This window comes from Heptranchias perlo, chromosome 29, assembly GCF_035084215.1.
Source record: "Heptranchias perlo isolate sHepPer1 chromosome 29, sHepPer1.hap1, whole genome shotgun sequence".
In the NCBI taxonomy this organism is placed as follows: Eukaryota; Metazoa; Chordata; class Chondrichthyes; order Hexanchiformes; family Hexanchidae; genus Heptranchias; species Heptranchias perlo.
The window spans coordinates 27402559-27427986 of NC_090353.1; positions in this window are offsets into that span (position 1 = coordinate 27402559).

Here is a 25428-nt window from a genome sequence, read left to right on the forward strand (position 1 = left end):
CCGGCTGCATGCATGATGTCAGTGCTATCTGTATCAGTTTGGCTCAGCTGACAGGACTCTCACTTCAGAACCAGAAAGCTTGTGTGTTTAAGTCCCACTATAGACTTGAGCACATTGGCTGCGATTTCCTCTTCTTCTGTCGGCATCCCCACACATTTTACCATCCCTTTGACTTCCCACCAGATGTGCTGGGTGATGTATAGTATATCTGCCTATAAAAGGGTGGTGGGATTGCAATTATATTTTAATGATGGTACGTCGTCCAATAAATTTTTTCATAATTTGCTCCATGGCAATACTGAACATGAGGGATGCCTGGAGTCCGTTATTGCTATGATGATGAGGGCAATGCTATGCTGTATAGCCAATCTCCACCCCAACTCCAACCCCAACAAAATACAACACTTGAAACAATACAGCACTCCCTCAACAATGGACTGAATTGTTAGACTAAATTTATGTGCTTAAGTCCTGGAATGGGGGGTCAAACATATAACTTTCCGACTCAGAAGCAGGAGTACTACCTCTGAATCAAGCTCCAGTACCTATATTTTGCTATTAATCCATTGCTTTTAAAGTACTTTGGGACATCCATGAGGATATGAAAGACACTATATAAATGCAAGCTCTCTTCTTTCTTAAGTGTCACCATGGGTCCATTGGTTGCACCTTAGCCTCTGTGTCAGATGGTTGTGGGGTTTGACTGTCACACTAGTACATGAAAGCATAATCTATACTGATACTCCAATGCAGAATTGAGGGAGAGCTGCATTATCAGAGGTGTTGTCGTACAGATGAGAAATTAAGCCAAGGCTCCATCTGCATATTCAGTAGGATGTTCAAGGAAGATATAGTTCAGATACTGGATGGGCTAAAAATTGATTAAGAAGAGATACCTGAAAGGTTAGCTGTACTTGCAGTAGATAAGTCACCCAGTCCGGATGGAATGCATCGTTGGTTGCTGAAGGAAGTAAGGGTGGAAATTGCAGAGGTACTGGCCATAATCTTCCAAACATCCGTAGATATGGGGGTGGTGACAGAGGACTGCAGAATTGCAAATGTTACACCCTTGTTCAAAAAAAGGTGTAAGGATAAATCCAGCAACTGTAGGCCAGTCAGTTTAACCTCAGTGGTGGGGAAACTTTTAGAAACGATAATCCGGGACAGAATTAACAGTCACTTGGACGAGTGTGGATTGATTAGTGAAAGCCAGCAAAGATTTGTTAAAGGCAAATCGTGTTTAACTAACCTGATAGGGACAGGAAACAGAGAGTAGTGGTGAATGGTTGTTTTTCAGACTGGAGGGAGGTGCACAGTGATGTTCCCCAGGGGTTAGTGCTGGGGCCACTGCTTTTCTTGATATATATTAGTGACTAGGTCTTGGGTGTACAGGACACAATTTCAAAATTTGCAGATGACATAAAGCTTGGAAGGGTACTAAGCAGTGAGGAGGATAGTGATAGACTTGGGAGGATATAGACAAGCTGGTGCCATGGGCGAACATGTGGCAGATGAAATTTAACGCAACAAAATGCAAAGTGATACATTTCGGTAGGAAGAACGAGGAGAGGCAATATAAACTAGAGGGCACAACTCTAAAAGGGTACAGGAAGAGAGAGATCTGGGGGTATATTTGCACAAGTCGTTGACAGTGGCAGGGCAGGTTGAGAAAGTGGTTAAAAAAAAGATACGGGATCCTGGGCTTTATAAATAGAGGCTTGGAGTACAAAAGTATGGAAGTCATGATGAACCTTTATAAAACACTGGTTCGGCCACAACTGGAGTATTGTGTCCCGTTCTGGGCACTGCACTTCAGGAATGATGTGAAGGCCTTAGAAAGGGTGCAGAAGAGATTTACTAGAATGATTCCAGGGAAGAGGGAGTTTAATTACGTGGATAGATTGGAGAAGCTGGGGTTGTTCTCCTTGGAACAGAGACGGCTGTGAGAAGATTTGATAGAGGTTTTCAAAATCATGAAGGGTATAGACAGAATAGATAGAGAGAAACTGTTCCCATTGGCGGAAGGGTCAAGGACCAGAGGACATAGATTTAAGGTGATTGGCAAAAGAGCCAAAGGTGACATGAGGAAAAACTTTTTTACACAACGAGTGGTTAGGATCTGGAATGCACTGCCCGAGGGGGTGGTGGAGGCAGATTCAATCATGGCCTTCAAAAGGGAACTGGATAAGTACTTGAAAGGAAAAAATTTGCAGGTCAACAGGGATAGGGCAGGGGAGTGGGACTAGCTAGATTGCTCTTGCATAGATCCGGTGCAGACTCGATGGGCCGTATGGCCTACTTCTGTGCTGTAACCTTTATATGAGTCTATGATTCTATGATTCTAATGGGACAGGTGACCAAAAACTTGGTCAAAGAGGTAGGTTTAAGGAGAGTCTTAAAGGAGGCAGCTGAAGGCACAGTGGAGCGATTAAAATCGGGAATGCGCAAGAGGCAGGAATTGGAGGAGCGCAGAGATCTCAGAGGGTTGTGGGGCTGGAGGAGGTTACAGAGACAGGGAGGGGCGAGCCCATGGAGGGACTTGAAAACAAGGATGAGAATTTTAAAATCGAGGCATTCCCGGACTGGGAGCCAGTGTAGGTCAGTGTGCACAGGGGTGATGGGTGAACGGGACTTGGTGCAAGTTAGGCTACGGGCAGCAGAGTTTTGGATGAACTCAAGTGTATGGAGGATGGAAGACAGGAGGGTGGCCAGGAGAGCACTGGAATAGTCAAATCTAGAGGTAACAAAGGCATGGATGAGGGTTTCAGCAGCAGATGAGTTGAGGCAGGGACACAGACAGTCAACATTATGGAGGTGGAAATAGGCGGTCTTGGTGATGGAGCGGATATGTAGTCGGAAGCTTATCTCAGGGTCAAATAGGATGCCCAGGTTGTGAACGGTTTGGTTCGGCCTCAGTCAATGGCCAGGGAGAGGGATGGAGTCGTTGGCTAGGGAACGGAGTTTGTGGCAGGGACTGAAGACAATGGCTTCAGTCTTCCCAATATTTAGTTACAGGAAATTTTTGCTCATCCAGTATTGGATGTCAGACAAGCAGTGTGACAAATCAGAAACAGTGGAGGGGTCGTAGGAGGTGGTGGTGAGGTAGAGCTGGGTGTCGTCAGCGTACATGTAGAACCTGACATTGTGTTTTCAGATTATGTCGCTGAGGGGCTGCGTGTAGGTGAGAAATAGGAGGGGGCCAAGATTAGATCCTTGGGGGCTCCAGAGGTAACGACGTAGGAGTGGGAAGAGAAGCCATTGCAAGTGATTCTCTGGCTACGACTGGATAGATAAGAGTGGAACCAGGCGAGCAAAGTCCCACCCAGCTGGACGATGGAAGAGAGGCATTGGAGGAGGATGGTCTGGTCAACTGTGTCAAAGGCTGCAGACAGGTCGAGAAGGATGAGGAGGGATATTTTACCACGGTCACAGTCATATAGGATGTCATTTGGACTTTGATAAGGGTCCTTTCAGTACTGTGGCAGGGGCGGAAACCTGATTGGAGGGATTCAAACATGGAATTGCGGGAAAGATGGGCACGGATTTGGAAGGTGACAACATGTTCAAGGGCTTTGGAGAGGAAAGGAAGGTTGGAAATGGGGCGGTAGTTTGCAAGGACAGAGGGATCAAGGGTGGGTTTTTTGAGGATGGGGGTGATGACTGCAGATTTTATTGGGGAGGGGGACAGTACCTGAGGAGAGGGAACGCGGCTGGAAAAGAACTTGGAGCCTGAGGGAGAGGATCCAGTTGTCACGGTCCACGTAGGAACCAACGACATAGGTAGAACTAAGAATGAGGTTTTGCTGAGATAGTTTGAGGAGCTAGGGTCTAAATTAATAAGCAGAACCTCAAAGGTAATAATCTCTGGATGTATAATGAATATATTTTTCCCTCCTCCTAAAACCACCACCCAGCAAATTACTAGTCAACAAAGTACAGTAGTCTGTTAATGTATTCCTTGGTCTCTGCCAATATTTCATGATACCAGCCGCCAGCAATTATAGCACAGCAGCAAACTCACTCAAATGGATCACAAAGAAGACTTTTCTGGGAAATGGAACTGTCACACTGGTGCAGTAGGTGTGCTTTGATGAGGTTGGGATATGTTCTTGAGCAGCTTTGATCTTCTTTCTGCTTCTCATGTTCTGAAAGGTATTTTTTCTATCTGCTGACCTCCTATTTCGGAGACGTGGACCAAAAGGGTCTGTTCCCAGCCTACTCCCAGTGCTGCTCTTAAACTGTCTGTGCAGTAAGTGAGTTGCTTTTTGCTCTGATTCTTTTCCATAGTCAGGTCAAGTTACCAACCTTCATTCAATGTCTCCACATAACACCTCCTCCAGCAGAGTGGCTGAGGTCTCGTCACTTAGCATCATTGTTTGGGAGATCCACCATCTCTTTAGAAGCATTGAATGCAGATCAAGCAGCACAAAAACTCTGGAATAAAAGTCCCATCTGCATCCCATCAAAATTTTCAAAGCAGACTGTGCAGAAAAGATATGGCAGACTGAATATCATCTGGAATCATTGCAAACCCAACTCTGGACCAATTGGGCATGAAGGAAGCTGTGAGGTAGCACAGTTTAACAAGACGTTCAAAGGTAAGAACAAGCTGGATATTATTAGAAACAGCATTTTCAAGCCAATAAATAAAACAAATCTAATCTCCAACAAACTCTGAACACTGAAACATTTTGTTGCTAACACACAAGGCATGTGACATCATGAATGAGAAACAGTCCATCTCCCAAGTTACTGGTGGAATCACAGTCAGATCTAAATATTAGGGATATCAGAGTCCTTTTTCTAAAATGACAAAGTGCTGTGTACACCGCTCAGATTTGTTTTGTAATCTTTTCCTTTGTGAGGGTTACTTTTTCAATATAATATGTAAAAGACATTGGACTGCTGTCAGTGGAATGCAGTAATCCAGTTGAGGGGTTCAACTGACATTAGAAACTGCAACAGAGAAATTAAAGTATTTGTTTGCCAGTTGAACCCTGAGATTCGATTATTGTAATGATTCTAGCAGCCGTTCAGGATTTTTATTCAATCTTTTCCCCAATTTTCTACCCTTCCTTCCTGAAGACTTGTTGGCTAATCTTCTACACATGCTATCTGCCATCCAGTATTTCACCTAAATGACTAATCTTTATGTATGAACCCAGAAACTCAACATCAGGTGGCTATTCAACTGTTGGAGCATCACAACCAAGCCATATTCTGTTCCTCACTGAACTTCCAAACCTAAGCTGTTTTTGGCAGCAGTCACTGGACAACTATCAGGAGCTGGAACACTGTTGTTTTGCCCCTCCATAACCTGGGGCTCTGAGGCTAATTCTAGAGCTTCAATAACTACCCCAGCTGGAATCAACTAACTTAACAGAGACCGGTGATCAAACCTGGGATCCTGTAGGTGTGTTTGGTTCAATATCCCACAAGGCAGTGTTTTTACCAACTGAGCTATTGAAGAGCACACAACAACATTAATAAATTATTCATGTACTTATTTTCTTTCTCCCATGTCCACCCACACCATGCAACCAATCCCTCGCCAATTAGTCAACCAGTTTCCTCCCTGGTCTCTGTCAACGTTCCTTTGTATTCAGCTGCTCGGTATACATATAGGAGCTGTCCATTAATCTCACTTAGATGAGCCATAAGAACAACAGGTGTGTCTAATGGAAATGTCATTTTGGTGCAGTTGGGATGTTTTTCTAAGGTTGAGGCTATGGCATGTTCTTAGGGTGGAGTCGAGGGACCTTTACTCCACATCTTACTGCACTATGTGTGACCTGGAAGTGCTTGAGGGAGCTTTATTTTACATCTATCCATGCTGTAGCTGACAGAGCACTTGATGTAATAGTGCAAAAGAAGCTACACTCTGCACTATGCCTAACCTGGGAGTGCCTGATCCACACAAAGCAATATATTTACCAACTGAGCCTTTAGGTGGAGATCAGAAAAAAATCTGTACAACTAACAAAAGCAAATTCAATTTAAGGTTTATATATTTTCACTCTTCCTATGTCTACCCACAACAACTAATAGGCAACAGATTAGTCTGCTAATGCATTCCTTGGTCTTTCCAAAAGTTCCTCAGTACCAGCCACCAACAAGACAAATGGGAGCATGCCAGCAATCTTACTCAACTGGGCCAAAAACAATGGGTTAGATTTTCCTCTGGGTGGGGTTACTGCCAGAATTTCACTGGGACTGCCTTTCCGCTCACAGAGGTGACCCTGCCATGATCTCACTGAATTTCCTCCACCTCCTCGAACAATTGTGGCCAGTCGCCCAGCACTATTGAAAGCCCCTCTCTTAGTTGGAGGAGGAAGGGAAATCTGGTACTGCTGCAGCATTTAAATGGTCGCAGGAGCTGAAGGGCCAGGGCAGGTATCTTGGAAAGCTTGATACAAGGAACAGAAGAATATTGTCTGAGGCTGGTTCTTAGGCCATAAATTCAGTAACTCTGTGATAGAGGCCACAGTCTTCCCAAATGAGGTCGGCGGAAAGTATAAAATATCTCACTGTGTCCAGACTAAACATTTTTTAAGGGAACATGATGTCACAGATAGCCATATTTAGGTATGAGTCTGCCCTTTCAGGAGACAAGGAGAGAAAGTTGAATGGAAAAAAATGGATTTCTGAGCTTTACTTGATAACTCCAACATCTGCTGTAGTGTTGAGTCATTCAGTTTCCTTGGTAAAAGACCAAGTTAAAACATCTCTATTTAATATTTTATCTTACTTCTTAATTTGTGAATAACTATCCCACCTATCTCATAACAAGTGGAAAAGATTATTCACTGGCAGGACAGCATACATATTGTTGCAATAAAGTATTTTAATTCAATACCTGGCTCAGCACTGAAGTCAGAGGAGTGAGAGCTCAGCATTCACCTTTCAGCATAAAGAAATATTTGAAAACAAAGAATACAAGAAGATACTGAGAAAAGGCACAGAAATGGAAATAGGGTAGATTACTTCAGTTGAAGAGCTAGCACCAGCACAGACACAATGGGCCAAATGGCCTCCATCTGTCTTCTATCATTCCATGCTTTCCATGTCATCCCATATAATTTCAAGCGCTTCAGCTCTCTGGGCCCGATTTTACCAGGGGTGCGGGTTTTCGGCGGGTGTGCCAGCCGCACCCAGTGAAATTAGTGGGTTTCCCGCGTGATCGTAGCAGGCAACACAGTAATTGGATTCACTTACCTGCTCCTCCGGGTTCCCCACTGCTGATCTGCGCGTCGGGCGGGCTGCGCAGGCGCAGTAAGATCTGTCAGCTGGAGGCGCTCTATTTAAAGGGGCAGTCCTCCACTGACAGATGCTGCCACAAACAGCAAAAATTACAGCATGGAGCAGCCCAGGGGGAAGGCTGCTCCCAGTTTAATGATGCCTCACCCCAGGTATCATTAGATGGGGTGAGGAGGAGGGGGAGGACAGAGATCTTCCACCCGGCGGGCGGGAGGAAGCGGCCTGCCTCTGCCACCAAGAAGGCCTGGCTCGAGGTGGCAGAGGAGGCCACCAGCGCCACCAACATATCGCCCACCTGCATACAGTGCAGGAGGCGCTCCAATGACCTCAGTAGGTCAGCCACAGTGAGAACACGTAGTCTTTCCCCTACACTCCGTCTGCCACAACACTGCCCCCACCCCACATCTCCTTCGGCACTGCCAACACTACTCTGTCACATCATCCCTCATACCCACTCAAACCTCATCCTCATCTTACCTGCACCTACTCACCTCGCGAGTACTCACCCTGCCACTACCACGCAACCCAATCCTCATACAATGTCATGGCTCTATCCCATACTCACCCTCTCGTGCATCTCTCTCACGGCCAGCCTCACTCAACCTGCCACTACCTGTGCTGCAGCCACAGGGCATGCATCACATATGTGCAGTAGGCAGCGTAAGGCAAACGTGTCATGAACATGAAGGGGATGCACAAGGGTGTTTGAGGGTTTGTCATGGTTCTTACTTCTATTGAATTAAAGAACAACTCACATCACACATTATATTGGCACCACTACTGCCATGTCTTCGCGAATCCTGTCCGGCTTGTGCAATAATGCCCGCTCCTGGGTATCCCTATGAGGGCCCACCACTGATGCCACCCAGTGTGTCACTGCAGAGTGGGTGTAGGTGTATTTGCAGGGCTCTCCTGCGTAGACGACTGAGAGACATCGGGGATGTCCCCGGTTGCAGCCTGGAAGGCTGTGGAGCAGAAGTTCGGGAGGGCAGTGGTGACTTTGACAGCGACAGGTAGGAAGATGGTGCACGGGCCAGCCAGGAGCAGCTCGGCATGAAAGAGGCTGCAGATGTCCACGGCTACATGTCGACTGACTCTGAGCCTCCGTGTGCACTGCTGCTCAGAGAGGTCCAGGAGGTTGAGCCTCGGTCTGTGGAACGTGTGGCGAGGGTAGTGCCCTCTGCGACGCATCTCTCTCTGCGGTAGCCCTCCCTCCTGCTGTACAGGTGGATGTGTAACAGCACTCTGTTGTGGAGCTCCACGTGTCAGAGGTGGACGGCGTAGATGGCGAGGCTGGTAAGGCTGGTGATGCTGTTCGCCCTCCGAGGAGGTCATGACTGCAGCTACGGCGGCCCCCATCCGCAAGATGTACATCTGAGGGGGTCCGCAAGGTAGGTACATGTCTCCGGACCCCGGGGTAAGTGTGCAGGTTGGTGACTTCGACCATCAGGAGGAAGGTGGTGGAGGCCAAACTTTGTCCCAGGTGACAGAGCGGCCTCCTGCAATGGCTGAGGGTCTCCCCCCACCCCCCACCTGTCAAATGGACCTTTGCAGCTGCCACAGGCTGACGGCTGCAACACGTCCATTTCAACTGGGACTGTTTCCCCCAGTGTGTGAAACAGTCCCATGTTTATCCAAAATCACACACAATCCCTTAATCACCTGAACAAGCAAAGTAAATACACTCAAGTGGCATCCCGCTGGCTTTAATTGCCTGCGGGATTCCCACCAGCGGGGGCTGCACACGCACCCACGCACGTCAGCGCGGAACCCGGAAGTGGGCGGGATCGAGGCGCGATCCAGTCCCGCACCTGGATTTCGGGATTTTCGGGGCCCCCCCGCCGAAAACGCACCCGGTAGCGGGTGCTAAAATCGGGCCCTCTGTGTTTGATCTCAGAGACTAATGGTCACAATGATCCTAATAGGTGGCACAGCTATATTGTGAATTAAAAACCTAACTATCAATAAACTGGGGAGTCCAGAACCGGGGTCACAGTCTCAGGATACGGGGTATGAGATGAGGAGAAATTTCTTTACTCAGAGGGTGGTGAACCTGTGGAATTCTCTACCACAGAAGGCAGTGGAGGCCAAGTCATCAGATGTATTAAAGAAGGAGATAGATATATTTCTTAATGCTAAAGGGATCAAGGGATATGGGGAAAAAGCGGGAACAGCGTACTGTGTTAGAAGATCAGCCATGATCATTTTGAATGGCGGAGCAGGCCCGAAGGGCCGAATGGCCTACTCTTGCTCCTATTTTCTATGTTTCTATAAAAGATAAATTTTAACATTCTTTTACCCAAGGACCTGAGGGTTCACAAATACAATATGAAAATTCCTTGGAGTGTCCCTTCAAAAAAAAGGTTACATTTAATAGTATTAGGAGTGTGCCAGGCAGCTGCACGTAGCTGTTTCAGTGCCTCCCCTGGGTTGTCTGTCTCCACCAAATGTCTGACATTGTTGCCTTCTGACAGGTCTGGCTGTGTTGCAGAGGATGAAACACTCAACAAATTATTTGCAAACCTTCTTCAGGCTGTATTCTGATCGACCCTGTATAAAATCTTAACAATGAAAACACATTTTCCAAATCCCAGTTGTGAGATCTATCACTATTTGCGTGGACGTGTGTCCTCCATTGAATCTCTCTCTTATGCCGAGGGTTGTGGATTTGGACTCAAAGTCTTAAGCCACGACTTCAGGAGGTAAACTCGTTCACCTATGCAAAACAATACCAAGGACACAGAATGCAAGCAGAATGAAGAAAACATCCCTGGAGAAAGTTCCTTCCCTAGTAAAAAAACACACCACTTAGTTTTCCATCCTGTAAGACTAAAGAGCTGTGTCTCCGAGTCAGGATAATCAGAAAAAGCATTCCTTGAATTACATACCACTTGCGAATTCATTGAGTGGAAGCCCTTGTTGAGTTCAGCAGGTATCTTCACAGCAGATCCACAGTGGTGCCCCAGAACACGGTACAACATGGATACTCATTGCACAGGAACCAGGAGCCATGATTCCCGTATCATAAGTACCAATTCTTAGCTGGACGTCAGCAGAAGGTGATCAGAAACTAAACACTTTCCACAGGGATGGAAGAAAAATGAAAAGGCAAGTCAACCTGGGATGCTCTTGGTACATTAATACAATAGCATTGAAAGAAGCTGGTGAATAATGTGTGTTATGACTTGGGGAGGGGGAGGAGGTGCCTAAATTAAACAGGGGGCTGGAACAATTAAAAATACTCTTCTCTATTTCACTCAATGTTTCAATGAAGTAAATACAGTTGTGTAGAAATGATCTTTTTCACTTTACTGATCATAACACATTTTTGGTGAATATGTCACTGCACACGTCTCTATGACTGGGTCATAGCAGCTGTCATTACCATTAATATGTTTCACTGAAAGAAATTAAATAACCTGTCAGGTTAAGGGTAGTTGTAAGGCAGTCCAGCAGTAGAATATATATCAAACTCCTGATGTCTCTCCTGAAGGGATGACCTTGATAGATGAACACACCATGAGCTCTTCAACCAAGTCATCAAAAGAACCTGATCGCTGTGTGGTAACTCAGTTTTACAAGAGATTTGTGGTGTCGAGATTTAACAAAAGAGAGAGGCTGAATGAATCTGACACAGAGATTATTTTTGCAAGATTTTCATTAACTTCTTAATGTAAATATAAGGAAGAAAACGTACCCTATTTCACCTTCTGCAAAGGCTTGTAGAAAATGAAATAAAAGCCAGACACATCTGCAATCTTCAAATATTCTACAGAATGTCATTGTCTATTTGGTAAAAGGAATAAAACTATTCACTTTCAAAGCTTCTGCTACTCTCTGATGTGTTTAAAAACAGTTCTCCTGATGGCTCAGTGAGCTTATCCAGAGCCCTACAGACTAGCAAGGTCCTGGCTTCAATCCATGATCTATGCTGAGTTAGCAGCCAAAGTAGTGGTAAAGGTGCTAAATTTGGCCTTGGCACCCCTGGGCTAAAGGGGCAAACATCAGCCTGTGCACCTGGAAGCTGCCCTGCAGTGCCTGTACATCAGTTGAGGAAAGGTTCAGCTGTGATGTTGGGCAATCTCTTTGTTTTGAAGAATAAATAGAGACAATAGAAGATTAAAAGGATATCTTTCACAATTCAATAAAGTTGTCATTCATAAATAGATTTCAAAAGCACACATAAGCTAGCTAACATGTTTTCCTAATATAATGTTTACACCCGTGAAACAAAGCAACTCTCATACAGAAAGTGATAGTTTTCCCTTCTGGTGGCCTGACCAGCACCCTTTATTCAAGTTATAGCCAAGGACCTCTGAAGAAACATTTGCAAAGGTCAGTGGATCGACATAATCAATTAATGGTCCAGTGATCAATACTAGCTCTTTCTAACACTTCAACGAACTTTATGTCTAACAGTTCACTTAAACAAAGGTGACTCATCTGCCTTTGAAGTGGCATCGTTATGAGACAGATAATATGTATTTCATGTACAGAGTAGTAATGAAATGAAAGTGAAAATACTACATGCAAGTCATAAAGTCCTTATAAAAATATATACGGGGCCAATAATGTGGTCCATAGCACCTAAAATGCTGCTGCATATCAAATATCAAAGGCTTGCTCAGCATATGAATGGCCAGTTAATGAGGTTTTATTTGCTGGTGCTGGTAGAGGGAGGAATGTTGGCCAGTACAATTTTATGCTTTTTTTGATTAGTACCATTGGGTTTTTAACCACCAAGCAGACAGAGCCTTGGTTTTATATCTCACCCAAAGGACAACAACCGTGTCGCACTCCCTCAGTACTGCACTGGAGTGTCAGCATGGATTATGTGCACATGTCCTGGACTTGGACTTGACTCAGAGGTAGGAGTGCTACCAACTGCAGTTAATGTTTACTGATCTGTTATCTCCCATCACCTGATCTAACAACATATTTATCTCTTTGCCCTGATCCTGTGATATAACCTCGACCCCCCGCCCCCCACCTCTGTTTGTTGCTCCTTTACTTTAAATTCCTTACCACCCTCCTTCCCTTATGGTGTCACTAACTGGTCCCTTTTAAAAAAAAATCCAACCTGCTGTTTATAACCTCTGAGATTCCCAATCACGTTATTTTATTCGTCTCCAGTTTTCTTACCTTTCGATTTCCACCTGCTGAAAGACTGATTTTAGTATTTTCCTTCTGGTGCAACATTTTCTAAATTAAACACGTACATTGTAGGGCTCCAACGCTCCCAGAAAGTGCATGTCAGGAAACCTCGTGCTGTGTGCCTGAGATTTCCCAAGATGCACTTCTGCGAGTGTCGCTCCTCATTGGGAGCATTGAATTGCAGAATCACTCCATATATTTGAAAGGCAATCCTGTTGATATTGGGCTCTGTGGCAGATCATTTTGTCTGGACAGAGCTCAAGACTGGACACATTGGGTTAAGCTTTCAACTTGCCACCGGGGTGTAAAACTGGCAGATCGCTCCCCCCCCCCACTCCCGTTATAGAAATCGCCTGACTTTCAATCCATTTTTACACCCAGGTGGCAAGTCAAAAATCTTTCGATTGCGATTCTTTACTTTTTTGAACCATTTTTTGTTGTTTGTAGACTTTTGGTTTTGCTTTTCCCCAACACTTCTGTCCTGTGATCATTTCCATAAGCAGACCGAGTCTTGCAGGATCCAAAAATTGAACCCTTATAGATCTGAGTACAGGTTGGAATGCCCAGAATTAACAATTAACTCTTAATTGTAGTATATTGTTTACTGGAGATCACTTGGGATTCCCATCACGTTCTTCTGTCTCCTCTTAAAGATGGAAAATATCAATGCATACAGGGCTAGAACTACTTGGTTAGATTTATTAATTGATTGAAATAAAACATTGAAGCCAAATGATGCTGAAACAATTGCCAATCGTTAAAACAGTGCAATTAGAATCTGTCCATAAGGAGTTAGAACATTGCTTTTGGAGCACATTTCTTAGAGTCTGATAAGAAACGAGAATTTTAGACGATAAAGTTGTTTCTCTCTTTGTAGGTCTTTCAGATGTAATATTGTATAAGGAGAAAGAGAATGTCAGTTCGTCCAGAGTTCAGATCTCCTGCCAGACCAGATTATGAGATAATTCCCCAAGCTGCCTCTGAAGTCAGAGCTGTCAATCATCCATAATCAAAGACACAATAGCACAAATTATTGCATGGAATGCTGTTAAGCAGATCCTCACATGTCATCTGGGTTCTGAGTACTTGTGACTCGCTTGACTGAGTACAATTCAATTTGCATGAAAAACAAAACCCTATATTATGATTAATTTCCAGATCGATCAACTGGGCCTGATCCTCTGGATCCTGATCCTGTAGATCATTCATCTTTTATTTTATAATTTTGGTAAAGAAAGACAGCTTCCATTTTAACTCTGGCTATTTTAAAACTGTATGAAATAAAGACTGAAAATTCCTTATTAGCTTGACATTTGCTTGGTTATTTATAGAAAACATCTCTATGGTGAATAATACTTGTGCACACATCTCATAGCATTCTATCGGTAAAACAAAGTTATGTACTAATAAGAATAATAACATGTTCATTATATTGCTTAATTTTGGATTATCATTTGACTAGTTTTGGCTATTAAACATTTTCCATCATGTATCTATCTAAAAATGTCTGCACAAATAATCATTCTTGTGTCATTTATTATTATTTGAAAGTCACTTTATTTTTGTTATGCATTTTATCAGGCTGATACATATTTCTATTATACAGAGAAAATTACATAAATGTGCATCATTTATGAATCTATCTTTATGTGTTAGTACAGTTCTTCTCAAACTTTTTTGGGCTTGTGCCTCAAAAAAAATTCTCATGACCTCTCATGCCCACTAGTTATAAATATGAACATTATGTAATTTTTACACTAAATAAAAATGCCGTCTTTGTAGTTATGCATGGGCTGCATTGTCTTGATTTGAACTTAAATAATATATCTTACATGGGACATAAAACCTCTTACCAAACTATTCTGTATAATATATACATGATCTCTTTTTAAATTTTTGGAATATGATCTGGAATGCGCTACCTGAAAGGATGGTGGAAGCTGATTAAATAGTAACTTTCAAAAGGGAATTGGAGAAATACTTGAAAAGGATCAATTTGCAGGGCTATGGCGAAAGAACAGAGGACCAACCGGATAGCTCTTTTAAAGAGCCGGCACAGGCGCAATGGGCCGAATAGCCTCCTTCTGTGCTGTAAGACCCTATGATTCTATGATCTCCTGGACATTTTTTAAACCCAGCTGCAGTTAGTTTTAATGATCGATGCTGCCACTCTCAAAACATTTAAATTTGAACCACTGGGAGAGAATGTGTGAGATTCATGTGTGAGAGTTCTCTCCCAGGTGGGGCAATTGGAGTTCCAGCCAAGTAGTGGCATGAACCAATGCTGCAGCATTGGTTTCATTAATCATTAAAAACATAAAAAGCCTAGTAGTTATGTTGTGCAATATTATTGTACAAAACAACGTATTGTGTATCAAATTCCTCTGTCCACTATTTTAACAGAGGCATTAACCCATTTAAAATTAAAGGTTTAAATCCACGACTTAAACAGTGGACAGCTGAATTTGATATGAATGAGTTGAGCATTCATGCCATAATATCACACAGCATTATTTGCAGGCTTATGGGTTTTAGAATTCATCCTATAGGATCCATTAAGATTTGTTCCTCAAGCCTTTAACAACATTTTAGGATGCTTTATGGTTCTAAAGAGTGAAATTCAATAGGTAGTCTTGATGTAATAGATGACTAATAACTCTTGGATGAGACGTGGCCTTTTAAAGAAAATAATTGTCACAATAGCCAGCTAAGTGGTTACTACCTCCTTTCTTTCTCATCATGAAAAGTCATGACTATTCCCGCAATGTGTTCGGATTTTCAATTACTTTCTAATTACAGGATCTGTAGAGGAAAGTGATTAATCAAATGACTGCATGTTTCATACATTTTGTACTTAGAATGCAGGATGGCTGACAGGCCAAGATTTGAATACAATGCAAGATGATGAAGAAAGATTAATGTGGTCTGCCCTTCTTCCTGATCTAGTGTTCAGTGTAGCACCGCTGGTGTGGGACATGGAGGAATTGCTGAAGCAGCAACATCAAGCAGTAAATACAGGAAGGCTCAGGGATACAACAATTGAAACTTTTCTCTTACTGTGTACAAGTTATAAAAAGGCATTTAGATTAGTCTGCATTGGATGCCTTAACAATGCTAACCATTAGTTTTAAAACCTCAGGTAAATACTATCTATTTATTTAAGACAAACATTGATGCCACTATTTGAGGATAATAGTGGAGAGGAGGTCATCTAATAAGCAAGTAAATAACCCAAGGTATGCAATGCTGTGGCTGGACTCTACAAAAGAAAGAACATTTCTGTAGCACGTTTCACAGTCTCAGGATATCCCAAAGCACTTTACAGCCAATGAAGTACTTTTGAAATGTAATCACTGTTGTAATGTAGGAAGCTGTGATAGAAAGATGTAAAAAAAAAGTCACCATCGTCTTGGCTGTAGAGTCGATGATAGTCTTATAGGTGTTTCACCTAATATACAAATATAGATGGTCACTTTTTGTAGACTCTATGGAAAATTAACATTTTAAATAAATAAATCATACCCTAGAAAATGGGAGAAGAATGAGTGAATAAATGTAAATGATCTGAGTAATACATCATCTGGGCACGTATTGTGCATTGTCCCAAAACACTGTACAAACCAAAGAACTGGCTCCAAAGTTTGAGTGCAAATGCTTAGACCGAAGTCCATCTTATGATAAAGAATCGAATTGACATATTTTGATAGCCAAGTTCTCAAGCAATTTATTTGTACGGACAAATGCTGACACTATTCGTGCCACTATAAATGAAACACTGTAGCAGGGTTAGAAAGTTAGCATGTGTTTTATGTTGTGAATTTGGTTTACAATAATGTTAATGCCAGCCTACTGTATGTAGACCAGCCTGAAAGAATGTTGGAGTTTAACCTTTGAGTATTCATTTAGATGGGTTATTTTCCCAAGCCACACAAGATGTTAAGTGGTTTCTCACAGGAAAATGTAAACATTGACATTATAACTGGGAAGAAGGGAAAACTGAATTTCTTTCCAAACATCCTGAATAAATATTCACATTTTTAAGCAAACCACAACAAAGATTCATCTTTAAAGCAGAATTTAACTTCCAGGAATTCTTTTAAGCTTCATTATTTTGTTTTAATGTACATTGTTTTTGGTTGAATGTCAAAAGGAAAGAAATCACGTAATTATTTTGTATCCTTAATACTTCAATTACTGTGATGAATGGTATTCTATAAAAAGGTTTAAACCTTTCAGAACAAAAGGATAATTTAAGCATCGTCTATATAATTAAAAGTCTTGCTTTAAGGAATCATCTTTCAGTCACATTTTTCAAAGACTTTACACGTCAAGGCACCACATGTCCTGAAAGAGAAAAAAAAATGCAATTGGCTCGAATAACCATTATTTGACAAGTTACCAATCAAGTATCTGATTGACTAAATGTGAATAAATCAAAAAGTAGTAAAAAGGAAAGAAATCACATCACCAATGTGGAATGAGTAGCTAGCAGGAAACGGACTGATCAAATCCATCCATTTTACTTCAAGGCTACCAATCGCTAATCAGCGAGACACCAAAATCAATTTGTTCAAATAATTTCTTCACACGGATTTGGTTGACCATTTTTGTCTTTTTCACTTAGGCCAGTGTAAACCACTCGAAATAACACTTAAAAATTACAGAATTCTGAATTTCTTCTCTTGTCAACAACTTCTGTGTATGTGTATATGTGTGAGAGTGATGTATCATGGGCATTGTCTTTGCTCTACTGTAGAACTACAGTACTGAGAGTGCACCAGGGAAAATGACGTTACATAAAGTCCAAGCAGAAAAAATTGGAGAGGCCTACCTCCTGTGGAGAAATTCTATGGGCTCGATTTTACCGGCGGGTTTCCTGTGCGTTTCCAGCGGGGGGGCCCCGAAAATCCCGATATCCAGGCACGTGATCGGATCGCGCCACGATCGCGCCCACTTCCGGGTTCCCCGATAACGTGCGGGGGTGCGTGCGTAGTCCCCGCTGGTGGGAATCCCGCAGGCAATTAAAGCCAGCGGGATGCCACTTGAGTGTATTTATTTCGCTTGTTCAGGTCATTAACTGACCTGATTAAGGGACTGTGTGTGATTTTGGAGAAACATGGGACTGTTTCACACATTGGGGGAAACAGTCCTAGTTGAACTGGACGTGTTGCAGCCGTCAGCCTGTGGCAGCTACAAAGGTCCATTTGACAGGTGGGGGGGGGGAGACACTCACCCATTGCAGGAGGCCGCTCTGTCACTTGGGACAAAGTGTGGCCTCCACCACCCCCCTCCTGACGGTCAAAGTCACCAACCTGCACACTCACCCCGGGGTCCGGATTAATGTGCCTACCTTGCGGACCCCCTCAGATGTACATATTGCGGACGGGGGCCGTCGTAGCTGCAGTCATGACCTCCTCGGAGGGCGAACAGCATCACCAGCCTCGCCATCCACGCCGTCCACCTCTGACACGTGGAGCTCCACAACAGAGTGCTGTGACACATCCACCTGTACAGCAGGAGGGAGGGCTACCGCAGAGAGAGACGCGTCGCAGAGGGCACTACCCTCGCCACAGGGTCCACAGACCGAGGCGCAGCTCCCCGGACCTCTCCGAGCAGCAGTGCACACGGAGGCGCAGATTCACTCGACATGTAGTCGTGGAGATCTGCAGCCTCTTTCATGCCGAGCTGCTCCTGGCTGGCCCCAGCACCATCTGCTTACCTGTCGCTGCCAAAGTCACCACTGCCCTCCACAACTTCTCCTCCGCATCCTTCCAGGGTGCAGCCGGGTACACCGCCGATGTCTCTCAGTCGTCTGCGTGGAAGAGCCCTGCAAATACACCTGCACCTACTCTGCAGTGACACAATGGGTGGCATCAGTGGTGGGTCCTCATAGTGATACCCAGGAGCGGGCATTATTGCACAAAACAGACAGGATTCGCGGAGACATGGCAGTGGTGGTGCCAATATAATGTGTGATGTGAGTTGTTCTGAAATTCAATACAGGTAACACCCATGACAAACCCTCAAACACCCTTGTGCATCCCCTTCATGCTCACGACACGTTTGCCTTACGCTGCCTACTGCACATATGTGATGCATGCCCTGTGGCTGCAGCACAGGTGGTGGCAGGTTGAGTGAGGCTGGCCGTGAGGGAGATGCACGAGAGGGTGCGTATGGGATAGAGCCATGAGATTATATGAGGATTCGGTTGCGTGTTAGTGGCGGGGTGAGTACTCGCGAGGTGAGTAGGTGCAGGTAAGATGAGGATGGGGTTTGAGTGGGTATGAGGGGTGATGTGACAGAGTGGTGTTGGCGGGGCCGAAGGAGATGTGGGGTGGGGGCAGTGTTGTGGCAGACGGAGTGTAGGGGAAAGACTACGTGTTCTCACTGTGGCTGACCTACTGCGGTCATTGGAGCGCCTCCTGCACTGTATGCAGGTGGGTGATATGTTGGTGGTGCAGGTGACCTCCTCTGCCACCTCGAGCCAGGCCTTCTTGGTGGCAGAGGCAGGCCGCTTCCTCCCACCCGCCGGGTGGAAGATCTCTGTCCTCCCCCTCCTCCTCACCCCATCTGGTGATACCTGGGGTGAGGCATCATTAAACTGGGAGCAGCCTTCCCCCTGGGCTGCTCCATGCTGTAATGTGTTCTATTGGTTGCAGCATCTGTCAGTGGAGGACTGCCCCTTTAACTAGAGAGCCTCCAGCTGACAGACCGTACTGCGCATGCGCAGCCCGCCCGACGCGCAGACCAGCAGCGTGGAGCCCGGAGGAGCAGGTAATTGGATCCAATTAGTGGATTGCCTGCTACGATCGCGCGGGCAACCCACTAATTTCACCGAGCGTGTTGACCACGCTCCCGAAACCCAACCCGCCGGAAACCCGCAGGCCTGGTAAAATCGGGCCCTATGTGTGTATGTGGGAGAGGAAATGCATCATGGGTGTGGCAGTTTTCAGCCTGCTCCAGTTGAACTACAATTCCCAGATTATATTGAGATCCAGGCAGAAAAAATATAAAAGCAACTGCAAGGCATGAGTGGTGGAAAAAGTAAAAGATTTAATTTTTATTAAGCATTATTTACAGTTTGAAACATTATATAATATTCTGAGCTAATTGTATTGTTTTGGATAAGGATTTTTTTTGCACTGCTGAGAGGAATGATGTTTGTGGCAAGGTCATATTAAAATGTTTATGAGGCATTTTGATATTGACCTTGGACACTGTGGCCGGAGTAAATCAGTGAGCTGGAAAAGGGATGGGTGCTTCTAGCTATGGGGAATGGCCACCTATTTAAATGTGGTCATTGGAGACTCAATAATGTGGAAAAAACCTTCCTTGGCAGCGCTACACCAAACGGCAGCTTCAGCAAGAACTATAAATCCACCATGGGAAGTAAGAGGGAGTAAAACTATCTTTTGTAATTATGTAAATAACTGAAAAAGAGAAGAAATGTTTTGAGGAGGGAGGAATGAACAAATACTTACATCTTAAGCAAATACTGCAAATTTGCATTGGGAGGCAGTGCAAAAAAGCATTTAGAATGTAAATAATTGTGAATAAGAAGTTTGGGAGGGAATATCAAAGCTACTTCCATTTTAAGCTTCATAAAATGGCAGGTAAAAAAAAATTACAATGACAATTTGTATTTACAATGACAAGTGTATTTATGAGGGCTGTATCTACAATTATATCTGTGAGGCATGTATTTTTCTGTATCAGTAAGGTGCGTAATATTTTTACCTCAAGTCAGTTATTTAATATACTGCTTCAGTAAACTGTGGCCATATTTAGGCTCAGTGGGACCACATCAAAAACCACACTTCAGGTTCTAGACTACTTGTAATTAGTAACTTGTAATGATCCACTGTTAATTAAAAATGGTTACTTATGATATGAATTGAGAAATGCTTTGTTCTTCTAGATATATGGGCCTCAAAATTCCTGGGACTGGGAAGGTGCTGTGACAGCACACATCAGCAGGCTGGCTGGAATTTGAGGTGGGACTTTTTAAATGAAGAAAAATTTCTGCTTCATCGGTGGCAGGGTTTTCAGTCATCATGACCCAGCGCTCTGGAATTCCTTTCCTAAGCCCCTCTACCTCGCCAAATCTCTTCCATTTATAAAATCTTCCTTAAAACCTCCATCATCAAAAGCACTTTCAAATATCTCCCAACACGCATCCAAAATTCCGTTTAGTATTCAACCTAACCCCTTTGTTAAGCACACTGAGGACTTTTCACAACATTAAAGGCAATATATAGGTACAAGTTGTGGTACAGAAAGTAGGAGTAAGTGTACATGCATACTTGCTCCTGTAGGGAACAGAGGTTGCAAAGAGATGGTGTTCATGCACAGACAGGCAAAAGTGGCTTTGAAAAATTGCAACACACATGTGGACAGAGTGGCTCTGAGATGAACATGGGGGTAAATTTTAACGAGAGTCAGGAAGGGAGTGGGGGGGGGAAAGATTTCCGGGTGTGAAACCCGGAAGGTAAGTGGGTGGGTCGTGATCTGCGATCGCAACCTTAATGAGGCCCATCAATGGCACTTACGGGTTTCGTGCCCGGCAGCTGGCCTGATAGACGGGCTGGCTGGGTGTCAGCAGTGAAAGGAGCTGCACATCAGAGCGGGGGGGGGGGGGGGTGGGAAGGAGAGAAATAATCGGGCTTGGAAAAAATCGGAAGTGGAGGGGAGGTGGGGGAACGTGGAAGACATCGGGGGATCGGTCACCATCGTCGATGGGGGGGGATCAGCCACCATTATGGGTCGGGGGGAGTCAGTCATCATCATGGATCTGGGGGGGGGGGCGTCAGCCACCATTCTGGAATGGGAGGGGGTCAGCAAGCATCGGGGATCGGAGGGGTCCACCATCGAGGGGTCAGCCGATCGCGGGGGTCCTGTCGGCCAGGTGATCTTGTTGGGCCTGGATTAAGCACTCCTCCTCCAGGACCACAAGCAGTGCAATAAAGGCACTCACCTCAAGGATTCGGCCCTTCCCGTCTCCTTACACCTGACGTGATTCGGAGGCCATTGGAAACCCGAACAGGTACGGTTAAATTTGTTTTAATTGTACAATACACAAAATATTAAGTACCTCAAGTATCTCCATGAGGTACATTACCCTTTTAAGTATCGGCCTGTTGGATTTAAGTGGGGGCGGGACTTTCTGGTGTTTGCTCTTCACACGCAGACAAATCTGCCTGGGTTAAACCCAGAAGTGGGCGTGCTGGAGCCAGGATGCGGTCCCGCTCCGAAAACTTAGCATTTTCACTGCCCACCTGCCCCCAACCCACCCGTTCTTATTTGATCTGCGTTTTGTAACATAAACACAGATTTTAAAACTTTGCCTTTAGAGGGTTCTATTCGTTTTAAAAAGCCCTATTTCCTGTTTACTCTTGCAATAAAAATATTGTTGTGATTGCAATCTTGAAGTTGTTAATGATTTATAGTCTTCTATGACATCAGTTTTACCCTGTAAACTTCTTCACTCTGCTATTGACTTATGCTAGCAAGCTATTAATAATTGGGAAGGGTGCCAGTAAAATTTGGTTTCTGTCAAGAATTCCTCTATCTAAATTCTATTGCTATACAGTCTAATTGCACTATATCAATGACAAGTGGTTTGAAGTGAATATGTGTATCTGTTCCGATACAGTGGCATTTCAGTTCAAAGAAGAAATAATGAGATAAATATCCCAGAAGGGAAATAGTTAAGAAGCTCACTGAAAATTGGAAATGGCTGCAAAATCAGTTAGTTCAAGGTAACCCTACGCGTAGTGACGGGGGGGGGGATGTAGGATGTTAGAATTAGAATATGACACTCAAGCCATATATATAGTGTTCTGCTATCTTTTGGAATTATGCTTTTGTTAGAAGAAGCCTGCGGCTTTCATTTTATTATCTATCTTGTAATCTCAGGTTTTAATCCCATGTTAGCTATCAATATAAAACCTTTATCATCTCATGCCCCTTGTTGTCCTTAAGATTTTTACTAAAATTAAGGTTATACGACATATTTCAAGTACAAACACTAGTCAAGAATTTTGTGCTGAGATCAGAGATATTTAGGCGAGCCCAATAGGTTGTTATTTAAGGGACTGATCCCAGTATGTTGGAGGTGGGTCATTCATGATACTGGGGGATAGGGTGGATTTGGTAAATTTATGGAAATGATGGGCTCGATTTTACCGTCGGGTTTCCTGTGGGTTTCCAGCGGGGGGGCCCCGAAAATCCCGATATCCAGGCACGTGACCGGATCGCGCCACGATCCCGCCCACTTCCGGGTTCCCGATGACGTGCGGGGGTGCATGCGTGGCCCCCGCTGGTGGGAATCCCGCAGGCAATTAAAGCCAGCGGGATGCCACTTGAGGTTATTTATTTTGCTTGTTCAGGTCATTAACTGACCTGATTAAGGGACTGTGTGTGATTTTGGAGAAACATGGGACTGTTTCACACACTGGGGGAAACAGTCTAGTTGAACTGGACGTGTTGCAGCCGTCAGCCTGTGGCAGCTGCAAAGGTCCATTTGACAGGTGGGGGGGAGACCCTCAGCCATTGCAGGAGGCCGCTCTGTCACTTGGGACAAAGTGTGGCCTCCACCACCCCCCTCCGGACGGTCAAAGTCACCAACCTGCACACTCACCCCGGGGTCCGGAGACATGTGCCTACCTTGCGGACCCCCTCAGATGTACATATTGCGGGTGGGGGCCGCCGTAGCTGCAGTCATGACCACCTCGGAGGGCGAACAGCATCACCAGCCTCGCCATCCACGCCGTCCACCTCTGACACGTGGAGCTCCACAACAGAGTGCTGTGACACTTCCACCTGTACAGCAGGAGGGAGGGTTACCGCAGAGAGAGACGCGTCGCAGAGGGCACTACCCTCGCCACAGGGTCCACAGACCGAGGCGCAGCTCCCCGGACCTCTCCGAGCAGCAGTGCACACGGAGGCGCAGATTCACTCGACATGTAGTCGTGGAGATCTGCAGGCTCTTTCATGCCGAGCTGCTCCTGGCTGGCCCAAGCACCATCTGCTTACCTGTCGCTGCCAAAGTCATCACTGCCCTCCACAACTTCTCCTCCGCATCCTTCCAGGGTGCAGCCGGGTACACCGCCGATGTCTCTCAGTCGTCTGCGCGGAAGAGCCCTGCAAATACACCTGCACCTACTCTGCAGTAACACAATGGGTGGCATCAGTGGTGGGTCCTCATAGTGATACCCAGGAGCGGGCATTATTGGACACAATAGACAGGATTCGCGCAGACATGGCAGTGGTGGTGCCAATATAATGTGTGATGTTTGTTGCTCTGAAATTCAATATAGGTAACACCCATGGCAAACCCTCCGACACCCTTGTGCACCCCCTTCATGCTCACGACACGTTTGCCTTACGCTGCCTACTGCACATATGTGATGCATGCCCTGTGGCTGCAGCACAGGTGGTGGCAGGTTGAGTGAGGCTGGCCGTGAGGGAGATGCACGAGAGGGTGAGTATGGGATAGAGCCATGAGGTTATATGAGATTGGGTTGCGTGTTAGTGGCGGGGTGAGTACTGGCAAGGTGAGTAGGTGCAGGTAAGATGAGGATGGGGTTTGAGTGGGTATGAGGGGTGATGTGACAGAGTAGTGTTGGCGGTGCCGAAGGAGATGTGGGGTGGGGGCAGTGTTGTGGCAGAGGAGTGTAGGGGAAAGATTACGTGTTCTCACTGTGGCTGACCTACTGAGGTCATTGCAGCGCCTCCTGCACTGTATGCAGGTGGGCGATATGTTGGTGGCGCAGGTGACCCTCTCTGCCATCTCGAGCCAGGCCTTCTCCGTGGCAGAGGCAGGCCGCTTCCTCCCACCCGCCGGGTGGAAGATCTCTGTCCCCCCCCTCCTCCTCACCCCATCTGATGATACCTGGGGTGAGGCATCATTAAACTGGGAGCAGCCTTCCCCCTGGGCTGCTCCATGCTGTAATTTGTTCCATTGGTTGCAGCATCTGTCAGTGGAGGACTGCCCCTTTAACTAGAGAGCCTCCAGCTGACAGATGGTACTGCGCATGAGCAGCCCGCCCGACGCGCAGACCAGCAGCGCGGACCCCGGAGGAGCAGGTAAGTGATTCCAATTAGTGGATTGCCTGCGACGATCGCGCGGGCAACCCACTAATTTCACCGGGCGCGGAGACCACGCACCCGAAACCCAACCCGCCGGAAACCCGCAGGCCTGCTAAAATCAGGCCCGATATCTCCATCCAGTTCTCACTCTACTTTTCCCTAGTTGATCTACGAAGTTCCTTCTGGAATAGTGCTGGATCTAGGATAGGATTCTTGTGTTTTCTGGAACTAGAAATAGCTAGAGCTGAGAGACTAATTCCCCTTCTTGTGTATTGTTATGCTAATTCTACTGCCTTTTCCTACCCATAACAAGTTTGAAAACAATCTGGCCAGAACCATGAAAGGAGAGTGTGTGCAAGATGCAGAAACATCAGATAATTGATTCGGAGGTGCTGGTTTTCATATGAGGCATTAAACCGAGGCCCAATCTACCCTCTCAGGTGGACGTTGGAGATCCCATGGCACTATTTCGAAGAAGAGCAGGGGGGAGTTCTCCCCAGTGTCCTGGCCAACATTTATCCCTCAACCAACATCACTAAAACAGATTATCTGGTCATTATCACATTGCTGTGTGTGGGACCTTGCTGTGCGCAAATTGGCTGCTGCGTTGCCTACCTTACAACAATGACCATACTTCAAAAAGTACTTCATTGGTTGTAAAGTGTTTTGGGACATCCTGAGGTCGTGAAAGGCGCTATATAAATGCAAGTTCTTTTCTTTCATGTTCATTTGTCTGATTGATTGATTGATTGATAAAGGGGAATGTTTTTGTCATTATCTTTTTGTGCTTCTGCTTGTTTGCCATTTGTTTCTGGAGCTCTTTTATCTTTTGTATCATGATCATAGTTTTTTTTACAATTCTCACTAATAAAAGATCGTCACTCTTCAATTGAAATCATGCACAATTAGTTGATTTTGGCCTAATTT